General features: G+C 34.6%; 1 protein-coding gene across 1 annotated transcript in view; it reads right to left on the bottom strand.

The window, feature by feature from the left end:
- The window catches only part of KCNH7 (potassium voltage-gated channel subfamily H member 7), a 461,431-nt gene that overhangs the window by 412,358 nt on the left and 22,218 nt on the right, over positions 1-26,855 (bottom strand). The window lies entirely within an intron of this gene.

The raw sequence follows: 26,855 nt of genomic DNA, 5'->3' as shown, positions 1-26,855 counted from the left end.
TGTCATGAAACAGCATAAACCATGAACCATCAGTGTTTTTAAGCACTATGAATCACACTTAGCCTAAGATAAATACACCAGTTAGTAACATTTGTTCCCAAGATCGATGGACTTAAATATAACACTTTAATAAAACCCATACTTTTCTGTTAACTTCTTAACCTATCATTGCAGCTCTTGTTTCCTGTGATAATTTTTAGTATATCACCATCACTTCTTTTTTTACATCAAAAGTTTTTCAACATTTCACTGTTTTATTGATTTATGATCATAATTTGTATTGGTTAGTTACTCTGACTTACTTCACTGGAGTTTTTGCAGTCACTTAAATCTGACTTTCTAGACATTTAAGTAAGTGAGTTAAAAAGGAAGCCTTTCTGTATTTTGGATTTCCCTGGCTTCCAATACTATTTCCCATTCAGGGTGCATGTGGAGTTTTTGCTTGTTTGTTTTGTCGGGGGAGCAGGAGTGGGTGGGATTTTTGTTTTAGTTGTTGCTTTTGTTTATCGGTTGTTGAGTTGTTTGGTTCTTTTGGACAACTTTCTCAAGAAAGACTCTGAGACCAGTGCTGCTTAGAATTTTGAACCCCCTGAATATGGACGTTGATATGTGACTGTACCACTTTACTTGGGCTATTAATTTTCCAATAATTTAATGAGCTCCCCTTTTTAAAGGTTCTGAAAACCTCTACTAAAGCTAGCAATATGAGCCAATATTCACAGAATACTTACTATGTGCTGGGTACTATTCTATGAGCTTGACATCTATCAACTCCTCCTTACAACAACCCCAGCAGACAGGCACTATTACCTCCATTTAATAGAGGAAAGAACAGGCCTAAAGCTAAGTCACCTGTGCAAAGGCACACAAGGACGCAAAATCCGAAGTGGTCCCAGAGCCAGGATTTGGCCCCTGGAAGTGTGGCTTCAGAATTCTCATATTTCTAGTAGAAGCAAAACAAGTTTAAAAACGCATGAAGTTTTATAGATTGAGTGAAAGTTAGTATAATGTCTTTGAAAGTGCTTTAAAAAATTAAGTATATTTGAAATAAAGTATTTTTGAAAATGTTTTTATTTTAAGCAAGAATTCTGAATATAAGCTACTGTCCAACACAAGCACATTTGAATTTATCACGCAAAGAGTATGTTAATTTTGAGAATTATCTAAGTGTTCAACTTTTCAATCTGAATGATTAAAAAACTTTACTTGTTTCTCATATCTCAGAACTTTGCAGGAATATTTTTAGAAATTAAAAAAAATGTTTATCCTGGATGGAAATTTTATGGTAAAATAAGGAAATAAAGATAGATGGATGGATGGATAGCTAGCTAGCAAAGGAAGGGAGAAAGGAAGGGAGGGAGGAAGGGAGAAAGGAAGGGAGGGAGGAAGGAAAGACCAGGAAGGGGGAGGAAGGAATTTGACCATTTATGTGTCAGGGACTAACTCAGAAGTATCATATACCTAATGTCTGATATATGTGCATGCAAAGTCACTTCCTGTTCTTTGCCTATAAGCAACAAGTAACTGCAGATAATATCACCTCTCCCCTCCTCAAACACAACTCCACTCATTGCTGGTCTCGAAAAACAGAAAAACCAGAGAAAAAGTTATAGCTGTGGCTTCTGTACATCCACTGTGGCCCTCATACGTTAATTGTCAGAGTAATGTCCACAAGTATGTAATAACCACTGCCCTTATAATGTTTTCTCACTTTTGCAAAATCTCACACATATGCTCTTCCATACATTTATACTCTTAAGTCTTTTTCTATTGCCTATATGAGAAAAGAGTTTCGTAGAGCTTTTTACTTGAATAAATCGCCTAAAGTCACTGTACTAATTAGATTTACCAAACCAATTTTTATTGTATCATTTATGTATTCCTATTATTAATACATGATAATGCCTTTCAAAAAGCCTAACTTCAAACTACAGTATGATTTAAGTCTTAGAAGAATTTGACATAGAAAAATGACCTTATTAATATGTATAGAAACACATTAATTTTATTTCTTGATATCCTGTGGTTTTAATAGTTTAAAAAGTTCTGATTCATGACCTTGAGTAAAATACATATCAGAGGTAGTGAAATTACACTTTGTAGAAGTTATTCATTGCACTTTTAGCTATTTTGCCCAGTTAGTAATTAAGAACATGCTTTAGTTTTTAAATCATTAAAATGAATAAGTAACCAAAAAATCTATATTCTTGGGCAGTGAACTCATTTCATAGATAAAAAAAGGACTATTAATTAGCTTCATATAAAGGTTTGCCTTGCATAGTATCAATAATTTAATATTATATGATCAGTAATTAGATAAAATAGTTATTTTCTATTAAAATCTTTTTTATCATTACAAAATTTAGTGGATAAATTGGAATGGAATTGTTTAAAACTTCACACTTTCAGGAGAGTTTGGCGATGAAGGAAGAGAAGAGAGAGGAGTAGAGAAAGAAGAGGCAGCAACAATTACAAAGAATTTAGAACACCAGTGTGTTTCAAATTCCTTGTTTGGTTCCAAGGACACCTTTTTTTTTTTTCCCCAAAGGATATCCCACTCAGATGGTTAAAGTAGGGTGAAGTCAGTCCTGAGGGCAATGCCCCGCCACTGGCTCCTAGCAATTCTTGAGTCCTACCTTCAGGACCCACTTTTTGTATTCACTGATTATTAGCTCTGAAAATCTACGATTCTAAATCTAGCAAATGAGAAGAATGTCAGAGAAGCTGTACATTTCGACTGTGACACTGAAGGTTTCTCTGGTCATACTGAGATGCATTATGAAACCTCTGTAGAACAGAGACTGTTTCTCATTATTTAATCTTGAGATGTACCCAAAATAGGAGTTTATGTCTATAAGAGTCAAAAACAATTTAAGATAATAGTTGTGAACACCTTGCTCTGACTGGTTCCATTTCTGCAGTGAGAGAGGAAGCAACCTAGGTCCTACCTAAGAACAAATCTAAGAGCACAAGATCATGCACGTGTTCTCTGCACAGAATCACACACCGATGCTAGCTATTTTACTTCTGTGAAGTGCACAAGAGAAAGAAATAAAAAAGTAAAAATGTTGTCTCAAAAAATAAAAATAAATAAATAAATCCTAAGACAAGCATAATCAGGCCCAAGGAACAAACAAATGGGATATCTGAAATTCTATAATAAGTTAGCTTTTTAAAAAGTTGTTTATATATACCATGAATAACAATAAAAAAAAAACAGCACAGCTACTGGAATCAGAGAGGCTGGGGTCTGAGTCTCATATCTACCACCCATCAGTGTCACAACACTGGGTGAGTCATTTAATTTTCCTAAATCTTAGTGCTCCTGTCTGTACAATGGGCATTGCCATCTGCAAGTGTTCTTGAGAGGACGGAATGCGTTAATGTACATAAGGTGCCAAGCCAAAGCACAGCATATACTAGGCAAGCCCAGCACTGTTTGACAAGGAGACCTTCCCACTGATATTGAGTGAACGAGAGTCCGTTGGGATTGCAGTATTTTGTCCAGTGAGATACTTAACCATCTGCCTCAGGTGGGCTTAGTGGGCTCAGAAACGTCCTTACTGATAGCAAATTTAGAGGTTTTCTCCCTGTGTAATCCAGGTAATACAACTGACCTGTGGTCATACATTACCCAGCTTGTCTTAGATCATATAACATACATGATGGTAAAAATAAATAAATAGATAAAACATAAAACACATGATAGTATTTCCCATTTCTTCTTCTTTTGAAAGATTATTTATTTATTTATTTATTTATTTATTTATTTGACAGAGAGAGAGAGAAGCAGCAGAGGGAGAAGGAAAAACAGACTCCCTGCTGAGCAGGGAGCCAGATGCAGGGCTGGATCCCAGGACCCTGGGATCATGACCTGAGTGGAAGGCAGACGCTTAATCGACTGAGGCACCCAGGCGCCCTCCCATTTCTTCTTATCAGGAAAATATTTCTGAAGACAGGTACTGCCTGTGGCTCCTTACCAGTAGCAGCTATGTATAGTATACTCTATATTATGCTTAGCATGGCACATGTGTGAACATTTAACAAACCATAGTTCCTATGTACTAGCAACTGCAGATTACCTATAAGAGAGCTGGAGCTTCAATAAAATAAGCTGTGTTCATGTTTGTTTGATAGTCATCACTCGGGACTTTAAAAAAATCATGTTTTTATTTAATCATGTTTTATTTTAAAATTTTTAATCTCTTTGTATGTAAAGTTGCAGCAGAAGATAGGATATCAGAAAATATCTCCTCCTCTGACCTGGCTTAATCTCATTTCAATCATAGAAGGTAGCCTTCCATGTGTAAAGCTCTGAGATAGGTGCCACAGAGACACATAGATATTTAGGATGCACACTCATCTGGTTGGATTATAATCTAGTTGAAGAATGGCAGGGCACTATGGCAAGTACATAATTATAAGGCATAATATGGCAAGGTTTCATCTATCGGAACCACATAAGGTTGATAAATTCTAATCTCTCACAGCCTATGGCCACCAATAACTGTAGTCTTTTGCTATGAACTTGGATTTGTTCTAAAAAATTCTCAACAATGTTTCATCAGAGTCAATTATCTATTTAGCGTCCTTACATTACGATGTTGGTGAATCTCTCTGGAGGACACATAAGTCACCTAAGAGAACTGATCCATTTATTAGTAGTTATTAAGGTATCAACATATTTTATTTGAACCGAGAGGTCTAACATTACTCAGCAGAAAACAAGAGCTGTCATAGGGATGAAGAACTAACATATCTTCAGGGGCCAAGTGATTATTATAAACGAGTGTAATGGTCTGGAAGTGAAAACAAGACTGATTGGACTGGGGCTATAGCAGAACAGACACAACAGGGGCATTCAAATGAAACATTGTCAAGAACAAAATGAAAGCAAACTGAAGGACTCTTTGGACTATTTCTAGCCTGCGGGCCACTGTTGCAAACCCCTGATATGTAACATAAATGTTAATAGTATGGGAATGACGTTGTCAACGTAGATCTTTAAATGGGATAGCACAGTGGGCAGCACGATTCACAGGCAGCTCTGAGCTCCGGAAGCAAGTGCACCATTTTGCTAAAGGCAGGGCCTGTCTGCACTAAGGCTGCTAACTAGATGTGCAGGCCATGTTCTATGTCTGGAAATTGGAAATTCAGCTAAGGTTAGAGACAGATATTATGGGTTTATGTAAATTAATCAGGTGTATAACATATGGATCTGGAAATTTGAATTGTTGCATTAGCTATCTACAGTGGCCCATTTCTGAATTAAAAGGGAGACTAATTCTGATCTTTTTTCCTACTTGATAGATTAAAGAATGATAATGACAAGAATAATATTGTTTATAATATGAATTCAAGCACTCTTTAAAGAAATACAATTTGTCTGCTTTCAATAAATGAAAAAAACAAAGGTTAAGAAGCTTTGCCCCCTTGTGCCCTATATATACTATATATAGTACAGTAGTATAGTTTACATAGTATAGTTTATAGCACTTTCTTATTTTCCATAATAGAAACTTCCTTTCCAGAAACAAAGTAATTTATTTATTCATTCATTCATTTATTTTTCTTTTATAAACATTTATTGAACCCCTTTACAACACCAAACAATTGTGCTTTCTATTTATTTATTTTTTTAAAGATTTTTTATTTATTTATTCGACAGAGATAGAGACAGCCAGCGAGAGAGGGAACACAAGCAGGGGGAGTGGGAGAGGAAGAAGCAGGCTCACAGCGGAGGAGCCCGATTGGGGCTCGATCCCACAATGCCGGGATCACGCCCTGAGCCGAAGGCAGACGCTTAACCGCTGTGCCACCCAGGCGCCTCAACAATTGTGCTTTTAAATCAGAAATTTACAACACGTAAATAAAAACTTCTTTGCACAGTACCATTTTTCTGCCTCATCAGTGGAACACTCTTATTGAGAAAATTGACGCTGTGTCCAGTGTTAAATTATCTATCATTCTAAGTTCATTGTTTCTGGCGGCCTTATGAATTCCTTTAATGTCCTCAGATTCCTAAGACCTTGGGGGTAAATGGTGTCTTCCATTTTTGCTTAAGTCATTAAAAATAATACCCTCCTTCCTAGGTCCCACTGGAGCTGAGATAGAATTGAGAATTATTTTAGAAGCAAAGTAATTTAACAAGAAAATAAAAGCAGTTGGTCCTAGGGCTTTTTAAAATTTACATTATTTTTTCCCTGTGAATTTACTCTCCCAGAGAATTTCTTTTTTTTTTTTTTTTCCTCCTGGAGAATTTCTGAAGGAAGTGCTGTGGAGCTAACACTTTTAGAAAGAATTTCAAACAAGATAAATTTTGCCAGAGCTTTCATTTGCATTATAATCGGTATAAATAGTCAGATTCTTAAAGAGACACACACAAATTTTAGAATATTATACATAGCTATTTCAAACTCTTCATTGCACATTCTATATAGTGCGTGATATAATCTTAACCTTCTAGGGTTCATTTCCTGTGAATTCTTTGTTTCCCTAGTTGAGGAATATAGTGACAGATCTAATCTGAATACACAATGGTTGAAATTTTGGCTCAAACCAAAATAATCAACAATATATATTGAACCCCTTATGTCTCTCCTTGATTCTGTCACTTCCTAAAAAAGTAGGCAGTCTGAATAAATGTTATATTCAAATGTTTTTTAAAAAATACTGTCTTAAAACAAAATCGCTTTTAAGATTAAAAAATAGAAAAGTGTCCTATTCAATGCGTTAATGGAAGAGCTAGAACAATATTTACACTATGTTGTTTTACCTTATCAAGTGCTTAATAAGTACCAGGACTACACTGTAAATGAAAAGTGTAGGACCCATAAGGGGATCTCACAATTCAATAATGAAGATGGAAATATAAACAATAAACAATAATTATAAAGTTGCTATGGAAGACCAGACACCCTGTTTCATCTGTGTGTGTGTGTGTGTGTGTGTGTGTGTGTGTGTATACATATATATTTCATTGTAAGAACATTTAACATGAGATCTATCCTCAAAAAATTAATTATACAAAACAGTATTGTTACCTATTGGCACGATGTTGTACAGTCTATCTCTAGATCTTATTCATCTTGCATAAATGAAACTTTATACCTGTTGATTAGCAACTCATTTCCCTCTCCCACTTCCACAACCCCAGCCCCTGGCAACCACAATTCTACCCTCTGTTTCTATGAGTTTGACTAATGTAGATATCTCATAGAAGTGGGATCATGCAGTACTTGTCCTTCTGTGACTGGTTTATTTCACTTAGCATAATTTCCTCAAAGTCAGTTCATGTTTTCACATGTAGGATTTCCTCCTTTATAAATGCTGAATAATATTCCGTTGTATGTATATACCACATTTTCTTTACCCATTCATCTGCTGATGAACATTTAGGTTTCTCCACATCTTGGCCATTGAATAATGCTGCAATAAACACGGGAATGCAAGTATCTCTTTGAGATCCTGATTTTTAATTTTTTTGGAAAAATATCTAGAAGTGGAACTGCTGAATAGTATATAGTTCTGTCTTTCGTTTTTTGAGGAACCTCCATATTGTTTTCAACAGTGGCTGTGCCAATTTATATTCCCACCAACAGTGCACAATGGTTCCAATTTCTTCACATCCTCACCAACAACTGTTATCTTTTGGGCTTTTGATAATGGCCAATATTATTCTTGGTTTGCTTTTCTTATTTAAAAAAAAAAATCTGGTTCCCAGTCAGTGACAGAGGATTTCTGTATCTCAAATTCAGGACAGATAAAAGAATTTTTGACTGTCTCTGATCAATACAACTGAAAGATATGGGAGTAACAGAATATTTTTTTTTTAAGATTTTATTTATTTATTCGACAGAGATAGAGACAGCCAGCGAGAGAGGGAACACAAGCAGGGGGAGTAGGAGAGGAAGAAGCAGGCTCATAGCGGAGGAGCCTGATGTGGGGCTCGATCCCATAATGCCGGGATCACGCCCTGAGCCGAAGGCAGACGCTTAAACCGCTGTGCCACCCAGGCACCCCAGCAGAAGATTTTTTGAAAGACATTCTTGCTGGAAATTGTTTTGTCTTTGAAATGGAACAATGAGTTGACTTTTAATGCTTACTGATGATTTTCATTGATGAACCCTATAAAAAAATGAGCTCTCTCACCAGGTTTGCTGTTGGGTTGTATTTGAGCAGAGTTAGTTATATATCTACCACCAAAGACCCTCTGAGTGAAGAATCATTGAAGAAATGTCTTTCATTTTTTCAGTACCATGGAGAGCTTTGCTTCCCCAGAGAAACAGATGTTTTCTCCTTTTTAACTGGCCCTTTCTACATTTTCCTTAAGCTGTCAAGAAATTCAGTGCCAAATTCAATGCTCAAATATAGCAATTGTGGGGTCTGAATGGTGTATATATTGTGTTTTTTTTCCTCCATAAATATTCCTTTTAACTTTTGGAAAAAAGTAAAATTCGGTTTTAATTTCAGGAAAAAATATTTTATTATTGAGCTGCATATGTCTTTGCTAGAGCAGTTATATATTTCTTGTGAAATGACATGAAGCATAGGGAATAATCAATGAATTAATTTTAAAGATTAGGTAAATATTGATATCATCAATCTTTATAACCTAGATCTTAAGTTTTTAGAAGACTGTTTAGTGTGTCATTATAAATATTTATAAGTAGTCTTCTCTGTTTTGTCAGGTAGTTCTATTCAAAAAATTATTTTGTATTTATATAACTAAAGTTTATCTAAAATCAGATATGAGTATACAAATGCTCAAGTCCCCCTTCTTCTTCATCTCTAGAATACTTAGATATTTTGAGGTTCAAAGGATGCCAAATGCCAAACTTCAGCCAATTTGTGTATCACAGCAAAGCACAGGTGCAACTGAAACAAACTGCTCTCACACAAAAGAACATTTTCATTTTTGGTAAAATAATTTGCGTGCCTGGTTTTCATTTCTAAGCCTTAGAAAATCCAGGGATCATCAATTATACATTTGTCTTTTCTGTATTTCTGTACTACCAGTGTTTATCTAAGTGTAAGAGAGTGGCTTTGTATTATAAATATAAAATACTTCATTTCATATATGTATATATACACATATTATATATACACACACACACACACACACACACATACACAAATATCTACATATCTCTGTCTATACAGACACTGTGAATAGCTTCAGAATGGGGGGAACCAACTCAAAGCCTTCAAATGCAAGAAATAGAAATATACGTATTTTAATTTTACCAGAGAAGTAGAGCTCTTACCAACACGTCATCACAACAAACTGGCAGAAGCCTAGGGGCATATACTGAATCCTCTAAAAAGAAGAAAAAAGGATGGCTGGTAAAAAAAAAAAAAAAAAAAAAAAAAAAAAAACAACTTTCTCAGTTTAGAAAGGTGAGCTGCCCAGGTGCAGCACTGTAGAAAAGGAAAGTAAATAGCTTGCCAAAGGCTTTTGCCAGATCATTTTAAGTCAAGTTATGATCAACATTAGTATTTTTTCTTTTTTCTTTTTTTTTAAGATTTTATTTATTTATTTGCCAGAGAGAGAGACAGCCAGCGAGAGAGGGAACACAAGCAGGGAGAGTGGGAGAGAAAGAAGCAGGCTCCCAGCGGAGCACGGAGCACGATGCGGGGCTGGATCCCAGGACCCTGAGATCACGCCCTGAGCTGAAGGCAGACACTTAACGACTGAGCCACCCAAGTGTCCCCAACGTTAGTATTTTCAATTTGTATTGTACATGCTATTACTACCTACATAAATTAGTTCGTATCTTCACCTATCATGTCCATTTAAAAACTCTGATTAAAGCTGGTGAATTCCAGGATGCTTTAAGCCCTAATTCCAAATACCCCACCAAGTGCCCTTTGACGCATTTAGCTCACCTGTCACAGTAAAGAATATTATTTCTTTATTATCCACCCATAATGGAATGGAGTATTACTGGGACAAATTACTATGTTTTAAGAAGGCATTAGTCATGCAGATGAACAAGAATAGCACTTGTTAACACTAACAACAGCAACAAAAAGCTGCAATGGTTTCTATTATTCCTGTGCTTTAGAATATAAAATATAATAATCATCAATGTTGACATGAATGTTACGTGTCAAAGTGTTATGCCTTTGATACCTTCATGATGTTTAAAGCTCTTTGAAGAACTCCTAGCTTTAGAGTAGTACAAGTTATCCTGTGTTCTTATATGCTTGTCCTGTTTATTTAAAAATTGTGTCTTGTGTGTCGGGGGGTTAGTGTTTGGAAAGGCATTTTTTAAGGTGACAGTAGTTAACAGATTTTTCTTGCTGGCTTGTCTCTCCTGGTAAGAAAGGGAAAATGTACTCAAATAGTACATGCATATATTGACTTTTTATTTCACATTATAATGTAAAATTCATGTTTTATTTCTTTTAAATCTATATTTAGGTTTATGCGAGGATACAGAAAAGAGTTGTTCATCTTTAAAAGAAGGAAAAATTCATTTTGATGTACTTGGAACTAACTTGAAAAGGGGTAAATATGTTTACAAAACAAATGCACAATATTTTGTAGACCTAAATAAAACCATGCCCCAAAGTAAATGAATCATAAAGGATAAATTTATTATTGGGAATTTAAAATACAAAAAGCTTTCCTTTCTTAACTTAAATATTTGAAATTAACTTAAATATTGAGGGTGCTAAAATTAATAGCAGAGATAATTCTGAACGAAGTAATTTTCTTTTTCTTTTTCTTCAAACTCTGGAATAAAAAAAATAGTAAGATTCTGAAATAATTTCTTAAAGCACCCTTTCTTCCTTACTAAGAATGTCATATTCAAAATAATTTAGCACCATAAAAGTTATATAATCATTCTGACATTCTTAAAAGGCAACACAATCATTTTTCATCAAAATGGATGAAGCATAGTGAGATGCATTAAAACTCAGATATTATCCCATTCAGCAATTCTGTGAACATTATGAAAAGTAAAAGCACCGTGGTAGATTAGACATCCTTGTGTCACAATAAACCAGGAGTTGTTTGAGAATGCTAAGCAGTGAACTCCATTAAGACAATTAATAACCGGGAAAACCCATATCTAGAGGTCTTTCTGAAACTTAATGATTTAATAACAAGTAGCTGGAAGAGGGAGCCATGATTGTGCTTTAATGAGTTCCTTACAGCCTTAGGACTTAATCGTGGATTTATAGTTAGCTATCCATTGATACCTGTAGACTTACACTGTTTTCGCAGCCTATTAGTGAATTTTATTCATCAGCACAATTATATTCCAGCACTAGAATATTATATTTCAGAGGTTTGCAAACTTTAGTGTGCATCAGAGTTATCCAAGGGGCTTAAGTTAGAGATTCCTGGACCTCATCCCCAGACTTTCTGATTCAGTGGATCTGGGGAGAGGGTGGAGAATCTGTATTTTTAGTAAGATTGCCAGGTGATGGTGATGCTGATATTGATGGTTCTAGGACACTCTTCTGGTTTAATGACCTTCTAGTTTCTTTTCCAAAGGACAAGAGATACAGCATGATCAAAAATGTACTAATACTCAAGTGCATTGGGAAAATCTAAGCAATTACAGATTAGGTAAAGCTGTCAGTAGCACTCTAGCTAAAGGACAGATTTATGTGCTAGTTGCTGAGACTACCTACTCTAGCAGTTTCTGAATGAGAATCTCTTTAAGAGGAGACAAATTTCGTTCTTTCTGCCATATGCTACCCTGCCTCTCCCAAGTCAACCAACAGGCCTGATTTGACTTATCTGAGGGCCAACATTTCATTCTCAAGGAGGGCATTCTGACTTTAGCCATCTCTCTACATCAGCATTGTCCAATAGAAATAAAATCAATGTCACAAGTGACATTTTAAATTTTCTATTAGCTACAGAAAATGAAAACTAAAAAAAAAATGAATAAATTTTAACAATATATTTAATATAACCCAACATACCAAAACTAATAGCATTACAACATGTAGCAATATACAAAACTTGTTAATGGGATATTTTAAATTTTTATATCAAATCTTTAAAATTTGGTGTCCATTTTATACTTAATAGCGCATCTCAATTCAGATGCTAAATTTTCAGGGGTTTAGTTGAAAATGTAGTTTAAATGAACAATAATTTTGTTTAACAGAAAAATATTTAGAAAGCCTCCGGGGTTTTTATTTAAATTAAATTTAATTTAAACACACACACACACAAATCAGCTTCTCAGTCTTATTAGTCTGACAGTCATTTCAAGCTCCTAATAGCTACATATGGGTAAGTGACCACCATAAAAGACAGTACAATTCTATATATTTAACAACAGCATGGATCCATTTCTTTTGGCAGGAGACCTGGGAAGACCTAGGAACAAGTGACTATACTAAGGAATTTTCTGAGCCTCCAAAATAGCCCTTGTGTTTTACTGAATGTGGCAGAGGAAGAACTGCACGGCTTGAAGAGGAGCAAAACTCAATGATGTGATGTCACCAAGCCATAAGAGGAAGGACTCCATCATCTTTGATAATGCTCTTTGGTCAAATAATAAAGCATGGCTGAAAGCAGAACATTCAATGATCCATAACAATTAACCATTCTATTCATTATTATTAATTTCCCAAAGATTTCCATTTTGAGAACTAAATGGTATTCCAACATTAATATGAATAATTTTGACACTTCATTCCCTTGTGAAATAGTCAATTTATTTACAAATAAAGTTTTCTAAACTTTTTTACAGACTCCTTTTGAAGGAATAACTAAATTACTTAAAATGTATTTCAATTTTAGATCATTTTCCATAAATGAGAAATTTACTTCAATTAAACTAATTTTAGAAATGTAAAAAAGAGAAGAGTAGGAATTTAAAAATAATACTATAATAGCTTTCATTGATAAGCTAATGTGTTTTCAACAAATTTAAGGCATTTTTGTTGACTTACTTCCCTGAAATACTTTAATTTTAACATTGGATTTAACTCTTCACTCATAGATGGTTGTTATCATCCCTGTTTCACAAATGGGGAAAATAACATAGAGAGTGTACTTTTCTCAAGGTCACACAGTAGTAAATGACCTTTTCTGACTGTGGAGAAGCCTATGCTCTTTCTACCACAAAATTCTGGTACCCTGAAATAATATAGAATTTCACTTTGTGAAGACCATTATTCATAGGCCAATAATCTGAGAACAGACATTTATACATGTTTCATTCTAATCAAAGACCCATCTCTGGAACCTTAGTGACTGAAGAGAACAATTTTTACGTTCGTATATAATTCACAGAGAAACACTTAGAACAATAAAGGAACAAAGGAATTTACTGGAACTTAGACCTAAGCTGAAGCTGCGCTTCAGATCAGTGGTGCTTTCTTTCCTTGTGTTCCCTTGCCTTCATGAGTTACAGAACCTATGGGCAATGACATATTGGGTAACATGCCAAGATGTCTCCAATCATCTCCAAAAAAATCAAGGAATTTTCCTCCAAACATATTTTAAAATCAAAGCAACTTCATTTTATGTTCACTCTCTCACCCTCAATTATACTCTTTCTGTGAATATGAGAGTAGGAATACCTAAATTCCCATTCAATTTTCTCATCTCACTGCCTCAAAGAATTATGCAGATTTATAAAATCATTCTAAACTAACTCTTAGTTTAGGTAACTCAGTTTTAGGAAAAACAGCTTGTCTGTCCACACATAGTCTTCAATACAGGGGCTTCTTGATGAAGACAATAAAATGTTATTTATAACCCACAATTTTTTTTTGAGTTCTTACTATGTGATCTGTTTTGTAATACCAGAAAATAGTAGATGCCTTTGAATTGTAATTGACTCAAACTGTTACTGCAGTTTATAGATTTCCTTATCTCAGTAATTTATGGATAGCGAGCAGGCAATTACCAATAGTTAGTATTACTGTTAATAATAATAAAAAAATGATCTGGCTGTCTAGTCCTCAAATTCTAGCCAGTGTCACAATTTGCACTGTGCTTTAGGGCATTCTCTTTAAGTCATCAATGGAAGAAATAATAGTAGACTGAGAAAATATATCTTGTCCTAATAAAGAAATGATACTTTGCATTCCATTAGGCATTCACACCACTGGCAATACTAGATGTTTGAATGAAATGTATGGTTTCAGTAAAACTACAATTGTGGGAATAAGCAATATTACTTTTTAATGAGGTCAAAGACATAAAAATGATAAGCTAGATTAACTCTTAAGATAAACTAAAGCTACTACCTTAACTAGCTGGTACTGACCATAATATAGATCACTATATTTTAATGATTTTCTATAAGATACTTTTAAACACATAGATTATATAGTGATCAAATTATAGGAAGTCAAGTTTCTGAAAACAAGGCTTATGGCTTATTTGCATTTGTAAAACCCAAAGTTTAACATTCCTTTGTAAGTTGAAAATAAAGAAGATATAAAGTGGAAAACTGATTTCTAAATAATTTATATAACATGGACCTTGAAACCACTTCCATTTATATTCTTCGCATTCATTCATCCATTATTTTTCCCTCCCTCTCTCTCTTCTTTCCTTCTTTCCTTCCTTCTCCCTTTCTTTCTTTCCCTCCCTCTTCCTTCCTTCCTTTCTTTTTTTCCTTCCCTTCCCTTTCTTTCTCCTTCTTTCTTTTCCTTCCTTCCTTCCTTCCTTCCTTCCTTCCTTCCTTCCTTCCTTTCCTTCCTTTCAATAGATTTTATTTTTTAAAGCAATTTTAGGTTCACAGCAAAACCAAGTGGCAGATACAGCAATTTCCCTTATATCCCCTGCCCCCACACATGCATAGTCCCCTTCTCCATTATCAACTTCTCCCGCCAAAATGGTACATTTGCTATAATTGATAAACCAACATTAATACATCATTATCACTCAGAGTACATGGCTTATATTAGGTTTCACTCTTAGCGCTGCATACTTTATGGATTCAGACAAATGTATAGTGAAGTATACCCACTATTATATTATCATAGAGTTTTTTCACTGCCCTATAAAATCCTCTGTGCCCTGCTTATTCATCCTTCCTTCCCCCTTAACCACAAGCAACCACTGATCTTTTTATTGTCTCCATGTATAGTTTTGCCTTTTCCAGAATGTCATATAATTGGAATCATACAGTATGTAACCTTCTCAAATTGGTTTCTTTCATTTAGTAATATACATTTATGATTCCTTCATATATTTTCATGGCATGATAGCTCATTTCTTTTTAACACTGAATAGCAGTCCATTGTATGGATGAACACAATTTATCTATTTACCTACTGAAAGACACCTTGTTTGCTTCCAATTTTTGATAATTATGAAAAAACTGCTCTAAATATCCACATGAAGATTTTTCTGTAGACATAAGTTTTCAGCTCCTTTGGGCAAATATCAAGGAGTACTATTGCTGGATCATGTGTAAGAGTCCTTAATTTTGTAAGAAACTACCAAACTGTCTTCGAAAGTAGTTGTACCATTTTGATTTCCTCTCAGCAATAAATGAAAGTTCTTGTTCCACATCCTCACCAGCATTTAGTGTTGTCAGTGTTCCAGAATTTGGCCATTCTAATAGGCATATAGTGGTATTTCTTTGTTATTTTAATTTGTATTTCCCTTATTTGCCATCTGTATATCTTCTTTGGCGAGGTACCTGTTAAGTGTCCGTGGGCCATTTATAATTGAGTTGTGTATGTCCTTATTGTTGAGTTTTAAGTTCTTTGTATGTGTTTGAAAAACACCCATTATCAGATATGTTTTTTGCAAACATTTCCTCTTAGTCCGTGGCCTGTATTTTCATTCTCTTGACTGTTTCTTTTGCAGAGTAGAAATTTAATGAAGTCTAGCTTATAAATAAAGCTTTATCAGATTGTGATTTTGGTGTTACATATGAAAAGTCAACACCAACCCTGAAGTCACCTAGATTTTCTCCTATAGTATCTTCAAGGAATTTTACAGTTTTTCATTTCACATTTAGGCTGAGATTCAATTTGAGAAAGTTTTTGTGAAGGGCGTAAGTTCTCCGTCTAGATTCTTCTTTCTTTTCTTTCTTTCTTTCTTTCTTTCTTTCTTTCTTTCTTTCTTTCTTTCTTTCTTTCTTTCTTTCTTTCTTTTTTCCATATATGTGTCCAGTTGTTTCAGCACCATTTGTGGAAGACTATTTTTTTCTCTTTTGAATTGTCTTTGCTTCTTTGCCAAAGATCCATTAACTACACACACACACACACACGTCTATTTCTGAGTTTTTTGTTCTGTTCCATTGGTCCATGTGTCTATTCATTTGCCAGTACTACACTATCTTGATTATTGTAACTTTATAGCAAGTCATGAAGAAGGGTAGTGTCAGTTCTCCAATTTTGTTCTCCTTCAATATTGTGTTAGCTATTCTGTTGTATTTTTCTTCCTTTTATTTTTTGACTTTCCGTATAAACTTTGTTTTTTTTAAGTATTTATTTATTTGAGATAGAGAGTGAGAGCACGAGCCGGGAGACAGAGGGAAAGGGAGAAGCAGGCTCCCCAGTGAGCAGAGAGTCCAACGCAGGGCTCGATCCCAGGACCCTGAGATCATGACCTGAGCTGAAAGCAGCTGCTCAACTGACTGAGCCACTCAGGTGCCCCTCCATACGAACTTTAGATCAGTTTGTTTATATCCAAAAAATAACTTGCTGGGACTTTGGGATTACATTAAGTATACAGATTAACATTGGGAGAATTGACATGTTGACAATATCGATTGAGTCTCTTTATCCATGAACATGGAATATCTGTTTATTTAGTTCTTCTTTAATATCTACTCTTTATTTTTCCAACAAATATTCAGTGAAGGACTGATTTGTGTCAAACATTGTGTAATGCTTTGGACCTGTGGTGATAGTCTTTACCCCACAGAGCCTTTAGTATGGAAGGAATTCAGAAGGAGTTGATTAAATGAATTAATCTCTGAGAAGTAGGGCTGGGTTTTAAAGGGACATAAGACAAACTCTTATTTTTTCTTTATATTATATCGTTAGTTTGGACCTTTCTAAAACTACATTTTTATTATTTTTAAAATATTAATTTTTTTAACTTAGAAACCGACAATTTTCAGATGAAGACCAGGACAAGAAGAATTATAACAATAGAGTACAAATTTTAACAGATTCTAAAAATGAGGTCTGCTATCTTATAATCTATTTCTTCAGTTTACTTCAATTTTGAAATGTGCCATACATACACATGCTTACACACACGTACATAAATATGTATGTGCATATTTATGTGTGTGTATGTAGATAGATAGACATCCATGCATCTATATAAAATAAAGAATCCAAATTATATTTTTCATAAGGTAATTTTGGAATGAATTTCTCCTCCTTAAGGACAAGCAGCTGTACAATAGAAAATAGCAGAGAAAAATGTTCCAGGTTGGTGAAGTAAAGGCAACTGGTAATTGAATTTTGTCTGAGATAACACATCATGCTAGTCCTAACTTGGGTAGTTCAGTGAGGGATGTTTTGATTAGCCAGAATTTCCTGATAGATTTTTCTAATGCACTAACAGTTGAATTTTACAGACAAATCTGAGTCAAGATTGAGACAGAATCATTTTTGAGATCCATCAACTGAGAATTAGTTTCACTTAAAGATGATTATTATCATTCACTAAGTAGTGATATAATACTAAATCATTATTAAGCCCTTTGTTATAAAAGAGAAAAAGTTCAAAGAAAAAAACATTTATCTGGCAACTGTCCCCACTCTTTTCTTGAGGTAATCTGAATAAGAGGTTAAAAAATTTGTATCAGCTTATGTAATACGTACTTTGATATTCTTTAGCTCCTTGTTCCTTGTGATATGAATTTACTAGGAACTAGGTCTTTAAGAAGATGTTATCCCTTTAATTTGCAACACTGAGAGATACTGGAATGACATTTTAGAAATTTTTGTTCTCCCTTTTCCCAGAATAAGGTCAAAGCTTTATTGAAATGCAACTTAACCTCACTGAAGGTAAAGCATTACTCAGTACTTATGATAACTATCAAGAAGATAGTTCAAGCTCATTTTCCTAAGAAACAAATATTGCACTTGTGTATCAGAAGCATATTTTGCTGGAGATATTTTGGGGAACATAATAAGATTAGTGGATCTTATAAGAATTAAAGCTTTATAAAAGTATCTTTTTTTAGGATACCCAAGATGATCCAGGTCTAAGTCTTTCATTCCATGTTAACAGTTTTAGATATTTTTAGGGTAGTAAATATATATAAGCAACAGATAATTTTCAAATTTTCCATGTTAATTGAGAGGAGCAGAGGTAATCTGGAACTAGAATAACATCAATTTATTTGATTTTATAGAAGTTTTTATAATCTTTTGATTGATAGAGATTCACAGATTTCAAAATTCTTTTGTAAACATGCATTCTCACCTATTCTTAATATAATACACATTTGTAATTTAATAACATCTGTAATATGTATGTATATAGTCTATATACTATAATACATCTATATACTATGATATTCATATTATAGTTGAATAAACTGAACCCAACAGAGGTTACACTTTTAATAGATTGATGATACAAAACAAGTTTATTATGCTGGGAACACATCTCTGAAATGGGAGAAATGTGGGTAAGGAAATCAAGACATGAAGTGGGTGTCAACAGAAAGTCTGTCAGGAATTTGTCATCATATCAGAGTTTACATGTTTACCACACATAATAAAAACCAAATGAACTACGAAAGAGAAATGTTTTGTACTGAATTTAACTTGAGGGGGAGGTAAACTAACATTGATAGGAAACTCGTTATCTATGTTCATGTTTGCTTATCTCACCCATCTTTAGCCTTTATATCTGCTATCAGTCTCTGTTACCTAATGCCATCTAACTGATGCAAGATAATTTATGCCAGTAAGTTCCACTGTTGGGAAACTGGTGAGTAAAAGAACTATTTTTTTTTAATTTAAAACACTTAACAGACATGATTTTATGTGTGTCACTTTTCTTTTAATCTGCATATATCATAGCACAGAAAGTTGAAAATGTATTTAAATTTAGTTCTAAAATCTGATGCAATATGTGCCTCTAAAACTTAGTGTCCTAGTTTATCTTAAAATACAAAACCTTCCTTTCACAAATTTAAAAAAAATAGCATCTCATAATTTGTCAAATAACTAGTTATGCTAAAGGCCAAACCAACACCCACCCTTCCAAAATTAAGAATTAGCTCAAAATTTTTTTTTGATTTCAGAAGGTTTTTAAATTTTTAAATAAAACATTTAAAATCAATTTAATTTGGTATAATGAACCTTCAGAGTTGGTAGAAACAAATCTTATGATGAAAGACCCTTCTACAAAGAAAATAGAATATAGAATCTGGTTTTATCTCTTTGTTCATTTGAACATTAGAGTGTCATGTATTGATTACTACGAGGGGGGACAAGAATTTGAAGGCATGCATATTTCCATTTATTGTTTGTTAGACTTTGTCTCAAGAAGTATAAAATTTAGAAAAGTGTGTCTAGTAGGTAATCAGCATAGTCAGAAAAGTGCAACAAGGAAGACTGGAGAAAAGGTTGCACTTGAAAGTATTTTAAACAAATAGAAAAAAAAAGTGATAAAATGGTCATGAGCCAAGACAGTGTGTATAATAACAAACAGTCAGTAAGGGGGGAGAGGAATGGTATATGCCAGGAGTTTTTGCAAATATTCTCATTTCATCCTTTTGGCAATTTTCTGAGGCAGGTTCTAGTGTTCCTGTATTAAAATTGACAAAGAGATACTAAGACTGTTGCCCAAGATCACATAGCTTATAAATCGTAGAGCTTATAAGATCTGTACCTAGCCCTCAGAAACCAAGTTCTTTTCATGTCATCATATAAATCCAGCAGCTTGAAAAATAAATTAATTGCAATCTTATTCTATAAATTAAAAAAGAACTTTTAGTACCTTTGTTTTGACCACTTAAAATAGGTGCTATAGGGGATAAAGTGCTATTCTTAATGAGTGCAAACTAGAAAGGAAAGATAAAATAATTATTATAAAACCATTATAAAATCAGCAGAGGATTAGGGGTCATCTTGTGTAGGACAGTTTAGAAATGTCATCCTTAGACAAACCATGAGAGACTCTTGATTCTGGGAAATAAACTGAGGGTTGCAGTTAAGGAAGTAGGTGGAGGGATGGGGTAACTGGATGATGGACATTAAGAAGGGCACACGATGTGATGAGCACCGGGTGTTATATGCAACTAATGAATCATTGAACATTCTATCAAAAACTAATGATGCACTATATGTTAGCTAATTGAATTTAAATTAAAAAAAAAAAACAGTAATAAACATTCGGATTTCAAGAGAAAAGAAAAGAAATGTCCTTCAGAGGAACTGGGGATTTTCAGGAGTTCTAGCTAGCAGAGATGTCTTCAAAATTAGAAGACACTTGAACTGGAAAAACATGAATGAAAACTCAGAAACCTGAGTGCTTGTAGTTGTAGGGCAAGGATAGACTCCTCTAGAGAGAGTGGAGGGGTAAAATGCGAAGAAGTGAAAGATCAGAGAAGCTGGACCATTTCAAACTGCATGATCATGATGGGAAATCAAGTGAGGTGCTCATAAACTTCATATTTTAAACACAACAGGAAAATGAAAATAAATTATATGTAGTATGTGCAAATATTGTTTCAGCAAACTTCTTTCAAATATGTGAGTGTACAGCACAGTGTGTGTGTGTGCATGCCCACACACCTATGCACATGCCAGGTTACAATATAAAATATATATTTTTCTCTGGTCATGGTTAAAAAATTTGAAAAATTTCAGCCTGCACAATGAAGTTAGTTTATGAGAAACCTTGAAGTCTCAATAGAGACTTTATGGGAAGCAGAAAGAAATAGGAGGTTCTCCAATATATTTTTTTTTAACGACAGAAGTTGAGATCATACTGTCAGTCAAATACAAGATAATTCCAGTGAAGTTGAAATAAGCATTAGGCATTAGGAAATGGTACTTGACTATGGTAAAGTAATAGTTCCATAGGTCAGAATGGAGAAGTCAAAGTACAGGTGAAATGTCAACAATGACAATAAATAATTAAGATCCAAAGACAGTAGAAGATGAGAATCAAATAATCAGAGGGGAAGAACACTGCAACATCAAAAAAAAAAAAAAATGAGTAGGAGTGTGGCCTGGAGTATACTCTGAAGAAGGACAGGCTGACCTTGCAGTGAAAATATCTTTAATGACCTTTGAGAGTGCAGTTTCACTAGAATGTCTGGGATTCAAAGATTTACAGAACTCAAAGATGGAGAGAGTGATGAGGAAATGCAGAGAAAGGGAAGGCAGAAAAAAAAAGCTAAGAATTCTTATGTGGAAAAGGGGGGACAAAAAAACAGAGAATAACCAATGAAAAAATAATAGATATCCTCTCTACCTCCCTCTGAAACTTAGGCAATATCTTTGCATGTTCAAAGTGAAAAAGAACAAGGACTGTGGAGACAGGGGATTGGAAATTTTGAAAATGAAGTTGGAAAGTATGGCAACCTGCATAGTTAATGTTAGAATGCTTTTCTACCAGAATCCAAGGAGGGACAGGGATAATTGACAGACGCCAACTTTCAGTGCAAAGAAAGGTAAGATAATCACGGATGAAAATTAAAGCCAATTTGCCTTCTTCTGCTCTGCCAGAAGACTTTCTCATCAGGTGAATATCTCTACTTGTGTATACACAATAGTATCTCTGAACAGTAGGGAAGAAAACTTTATTAGATGGCCTTTAAAATATCAGGTTGCCATCGGGGTGATTGGTGAGGCTCATTAAAACTTGGTGAAACTTCGAAAACCTTTAGATCAGTACTTTATGTCGATCATTCACTCTCTCCCAATTGTTGCTAAGAAAAGCCACAAATGAACTAAGAGACTTAATTAGTTCCCACCCACCATGAACCACTTATCACACTGCTTTACAAATGTAACAATTCATCCAAATTTCTCATCTGTCATTAGAAATATTTTATTTTCATACCTGTATTCTTTTACATTTTACACACCAAATATGACAGAAATATTTAATAAACCATGCCCTACCATTATTTAGAGCTTCTCAAGAAATCAGAGTTGCAGTGAATTGTCTTATCAGTAATATTGCCTATCTCTTTCAAGACTGCTCCGATAACTTCTAAACTCCATTTACTAAGAAACCTCTAAACAGACATGCTAGTGTGGTTCACAAAAATTCCTAACATTTTTTTCATTGAATAGCTGATATAGAGACAAACTCATGTGCTGCAATAACTCAGCTATAGTAAAAGAAATTGTGAATCACCCTATCAATACATTCTTGATAGAAAAATTCAAAATACAAAAACCTATTAATTCAGGTGTGGGTGGTATTGTCTTTTTACATTTCCTCCCCATAGGTAACTCTTCTCATCCACCTAACTATTCGTATAATTTTTCTATGGGAGTAGACCAAAAATTTAACACACCAAGCTTTGCTAATGGAGGCTTGCATTTAAGAATGAAAATCACTAAAAACTAGTTGTCTCCATTTCAAGAAATTTGGGAACCCTGGTATAACAACAGAATTCTAACGACTATTAAGGAATAATGTTTAACCTAGCTAATGAGTAATCATTTCCCCACATTCTAGACTTAAACCAATTAGGCATCCTAGTTATATACTGTTCATACTGAGAAAAAAATTCATATGTGTAATAAATAGTCTAAAATAACTAGGCATAACGTGATATTTGTATGATATATATGTATTTAATAATTTGGTAATTACACCCATAACCATTCCTGTTAATAAAATTCCAAAATATTTCTGTGTACTTTGGTAAACAGCCACTGATCATGGCCCTTTTGATGCTGCCCACCCTACCTTGCATCAGACCCTATAGACTACCACATGATCCAGCTACTACAGGATTATTCCTGGCACATGGGGGCCTCCAGGAATGTGCTCCAGCATATGTTTAGCTGGCTCCCTGCTTTTCTGGGAAGTAGTCTTTCCTGGCTGGTGGTCTGTTTGGTCTAAGTCCCGTGTCTTACAGATTGATTAATATTTCACCTCTCTTCTCATATAAGTAAAAAGAAAAAAAAAAAACCCAGCCAGATCATTGTTATGATTCCCAACCTTAGAATCCTTTATTTTCTTAAATACCATACATGCATTTTAGCGGCAGTTATTCTGAGTTTTAATTAGTTTCTAATCAAAATGAGTAATAAGATTTGTATTGGAAGCTACTTCAATAATGATTCCTTCCTATATTTAGATTTCCCAAATACTGTGTACTACAACATAACAGTTAATGAGAAAAACTAGATTATTGAAATATTACATTATAATAATTTCCTCCCCTAATTATCATTTAGGAATTAAAGGAAAAAATGATTTGGAAAAAAGCAAGCCACAGACACCTAAATCTTTGAATGAAATAGATAACATGACTCTCGATACTATTATTTTTTTGAGGCAGAAAAACTCAGCAGAACATATATACAATTAAGAAGTTAAAGACATTATCTACCAAATGAAGGTGGAGGCTAATGGAATTGTGTATTTTAAAACTCTCACCAAACACTTATCCTCTCAAGAGATGGAGATTTAAAAAAAATGAATGTTTCATTATTTTCCACAATTGGGCAAATTAAGAATGCAATCAGCAGGGCAGATCATGCAGGAAGAAATTATCATTAACTGGGGTTTCTTTAATTGTCCCACCACCAGTGTCCTCTTAGGCACAACTGGGAGCCAGAAGGGCAAAGATGATCATAGTTTGTGCCATGGTGGTGCTTCAGATAGAGAGTAACCTCCAAGGATTGTATTCAATTTCTTTTTTTTTTTTTTAAGATTTTATTTATTTATTTGACAGAGATAGCCAGCCAGTGAAAGAGGGAACACAAGCAGGGGGAGTGGGAGAGGAAGAAGCAGGCTCCTAGCGGAGGAGCCTGATGTGGGGCTCAATCCCATAACGCCATGATCACGCCCTGAGCCAAAGGCAGACGCTTAACGACAGCACCACCCAGGCGCCCTGTATTCAATTTCTGACACTATACTCAGAAAAACACACAAACTCAAGAATGTACTGTCCTCGTTTAATTTTTTTTTCTCCACAGTGAACATGAATTGTCTTCATGGCACAGCTAAGCCTGAATGATGTTAACATTTCATATAGAAACAAATACAAACATTCTCCGAAACTATCTGCAACAGCTCATTATCCAAAACTACCTGCAAGAGCTCATAAAGCCAAATAAGTCAGACTCACCAACTTAAACAGATTTATATTGTTTCATTTCTAATGTCCCTGTAGATGCTCTCTGAGATGTGAATTCCTGTCTTAGAATATTGCAGCATCATTTTATGGCAAATAGTGATGCCTTACTATTTTAATATAGAGTACAATAGTACCATCCCTTCTCAAGGGGCTTAAATCAATTTATAGATTCATTCACTTCATGTATTATATTGGAAAAAGAAAGTGTCATGAAAGGTTGTTTAAAAAGCACCAAAAGAGCAAATGAAATGCTCAATAAGGAAATACAAAGCTATATGATTGTTCAAACTCAGTGAGAAATGCTGACTTGAAATTCAGGCAAAATGTTCCTCATCTTCAAGAAAAAAAAACTAAATCTTTATTGGTACTTGTAAGAATATTGCTTATTTGAGAGCATGAGCAAGAAGACAATGCTTTCACTGTATAATGGGAAATCAGCCCTATTTTAGAAACTGGAAGCTATGGGCCCTAGCCGATGCCAAGTGAACTTGGGCAAGTTGCTTGGCCTTGGCTTCTACATTTGTAAAATAAGGGTTGTTGAAAGAAAGAAGGAGAAGGAGGTGGGAGAGAGGGAGGAAAAGAGGCAGGCAGGAAGGAAGCTGGTTAGTTAGCATTAGTTAGTAGCATTTGGCTGCTACTCTGGGACAGGAACCATTTGCCCACTTCCTAAAAGTATAATATTAGGGTCCCAGTTCCTTACTATGTTAAAATTTTGTGATTCTGCGGCATTTCATGTTTAGATAATATTGTTTTAAATTGACTCAAGGGTGGCAATGCCATTATCATCATAATCTGGTTTTCCATGAGGCTTAATGTAGTTACTTCACCAAAGAGATGAGGTGTGGAAGGCAAAATAGGCCCTAATTATTAGCTTCTACTTTTGAAAAGGTAAATCTGTTGTTTGGAACAAAGACCTGTTATCTATAGAGGGTAAGTTCTTTCATCTGTGTAACTGTCAATATATGGCCTCACACAATAAGGTATAATGAATTCCAGTGCTGCCACCTTTGTTACAGAGACAATTAGGGTGTCCTGTTATCCATTATTCATCACTCTCGCCTTAGCTCCAAATAGAACAGCAAACAGATCTAAGGAATAAATATTCTTCACACTGAAGAATTCATCCTTCTAGGATCATGGTGTCTAGTCTCAGATAACCTTCTTGAACTAGTGCTTGTCGAGATTTCATGGGCATGTTTTCTTTTGAGGACAGAAAGCAGCATTCTTTCTTTCTCACTCTCTCTTTTTCATGTATATTCTTCTTTCTGTTATTCCCTTATTGCCTTGAGGCAGTTTTCTTACCCTACTCACTTTCCACTACAGGCCTATGCACTTGTTTTCTTTGTACTTCACAGTTTTGTTTTTCCACATATATTCCTCCACCCTCCATTTCTGTTTCTGTTTTTTGCCTTTTCCAATAACTGATCAGCAAATATGAACTTTGTCTTTTGTACTCTGAAAACTACATTTTTTCCACACGAAGTAATCTCCCCAAATATTTCAAATTTAAAAACCAGATCCTAAACTAATGTTTACTACAATTAAAGGAGAGGATATATCTCATTCTCTAACTTTTCTAAACATGTTGGTTCAGTTTATAATTAGAGGAACAGAATTGCCAAAATGAAGCCTCTGTGTAAAGTAGTGAAGTTTTATTTATTTGTTTATTTATTTATTTTAAGATTTTATTTATTTATTTGACAGCAAGAGACAGAACACAAGCAGGGGGAGTTGGAGAGGGAGAAGCAGGCTCCCCACTGAGCAGGGAGCCCGATGCGGGGCTCGATGTGGGGCTCGATGTGGGGCTGGATCCCAGGACGGTGGGATCATGACCTGAGTTGAAGGCAGACGCTTAACAACTGAGCCACCCAGGCGCCCCTAAAGTAGTGAAGTCTTAAAGATTCCAAACCAATAAAAGTAATCAGAAGGAAAATATTAAAAAATGAGAACATGAAACTTTTTCCCAATAAAGGTGTTGAATAATCTTTAGTGGTTTATCACATGACAAAATAATTTGGATATAGTTCAATTCTCATTATGATTAATGTGAGCAAACATTCTGTCATTAGAAAAATCTTGTAAAGTAATGCAATTGTAAATGCACTAAGTTTCAGATGTGGTTTAGAACTGATCTTAACCCATTACACATAAAGAAAAATAAAAGAAAGTAAGAAACACAAGAATTGGGTCAGAATGCCCTGATGCATTATGCATTCTTGAAAGCAAAGGGGGCACCAAGGGATGGCCACTTAGCAAAACTAGTTGTCCTTTATGTCAGTCTCAAATGAGTAAATAAAACGTTAAGTTTGCATTGCAAACACATCCGTTTCAGCTCTAGTAGCCACAAATAAACTTTTCTTTAAAGACATTTATCAATTTAATCAACACCATCTCTTGGGGACAGGTATATTAATTTCAATATAACCATACATTTAAACATGCTCTCTTTCAAAGAAAGCTGGGTCATTCTAGATTTCAGTATTTTGGTGAAGAAAAGATGTATCTGACCACATGAGCAACATGTATGTAACTTTTGGATTATGCAACTGATTTCCTCATAACTTTTATTCTCTAGATTAAAAAATTCTAGTTAGGAATCTG

Source organism: Ursus maritimus, unplaced genomic scaffold (assembly GCF_017311325.1).
Source record: "Ursus maritimus isolate PB19 unplaced genomic scaffold, ASM1731132v1 scaffold_1, whole genome shotgun sequence".
Lineage (NCBI taxonomy): Eukaryota > Metazoa > Chordata > Mammalia > Carnivora > Ursidae > Ursus > Ursus maritimus.
Note: the sequence above shows the minus strand (reverse complement) of the source record. Positions and strands in the feature narration are given on the sequence as shown.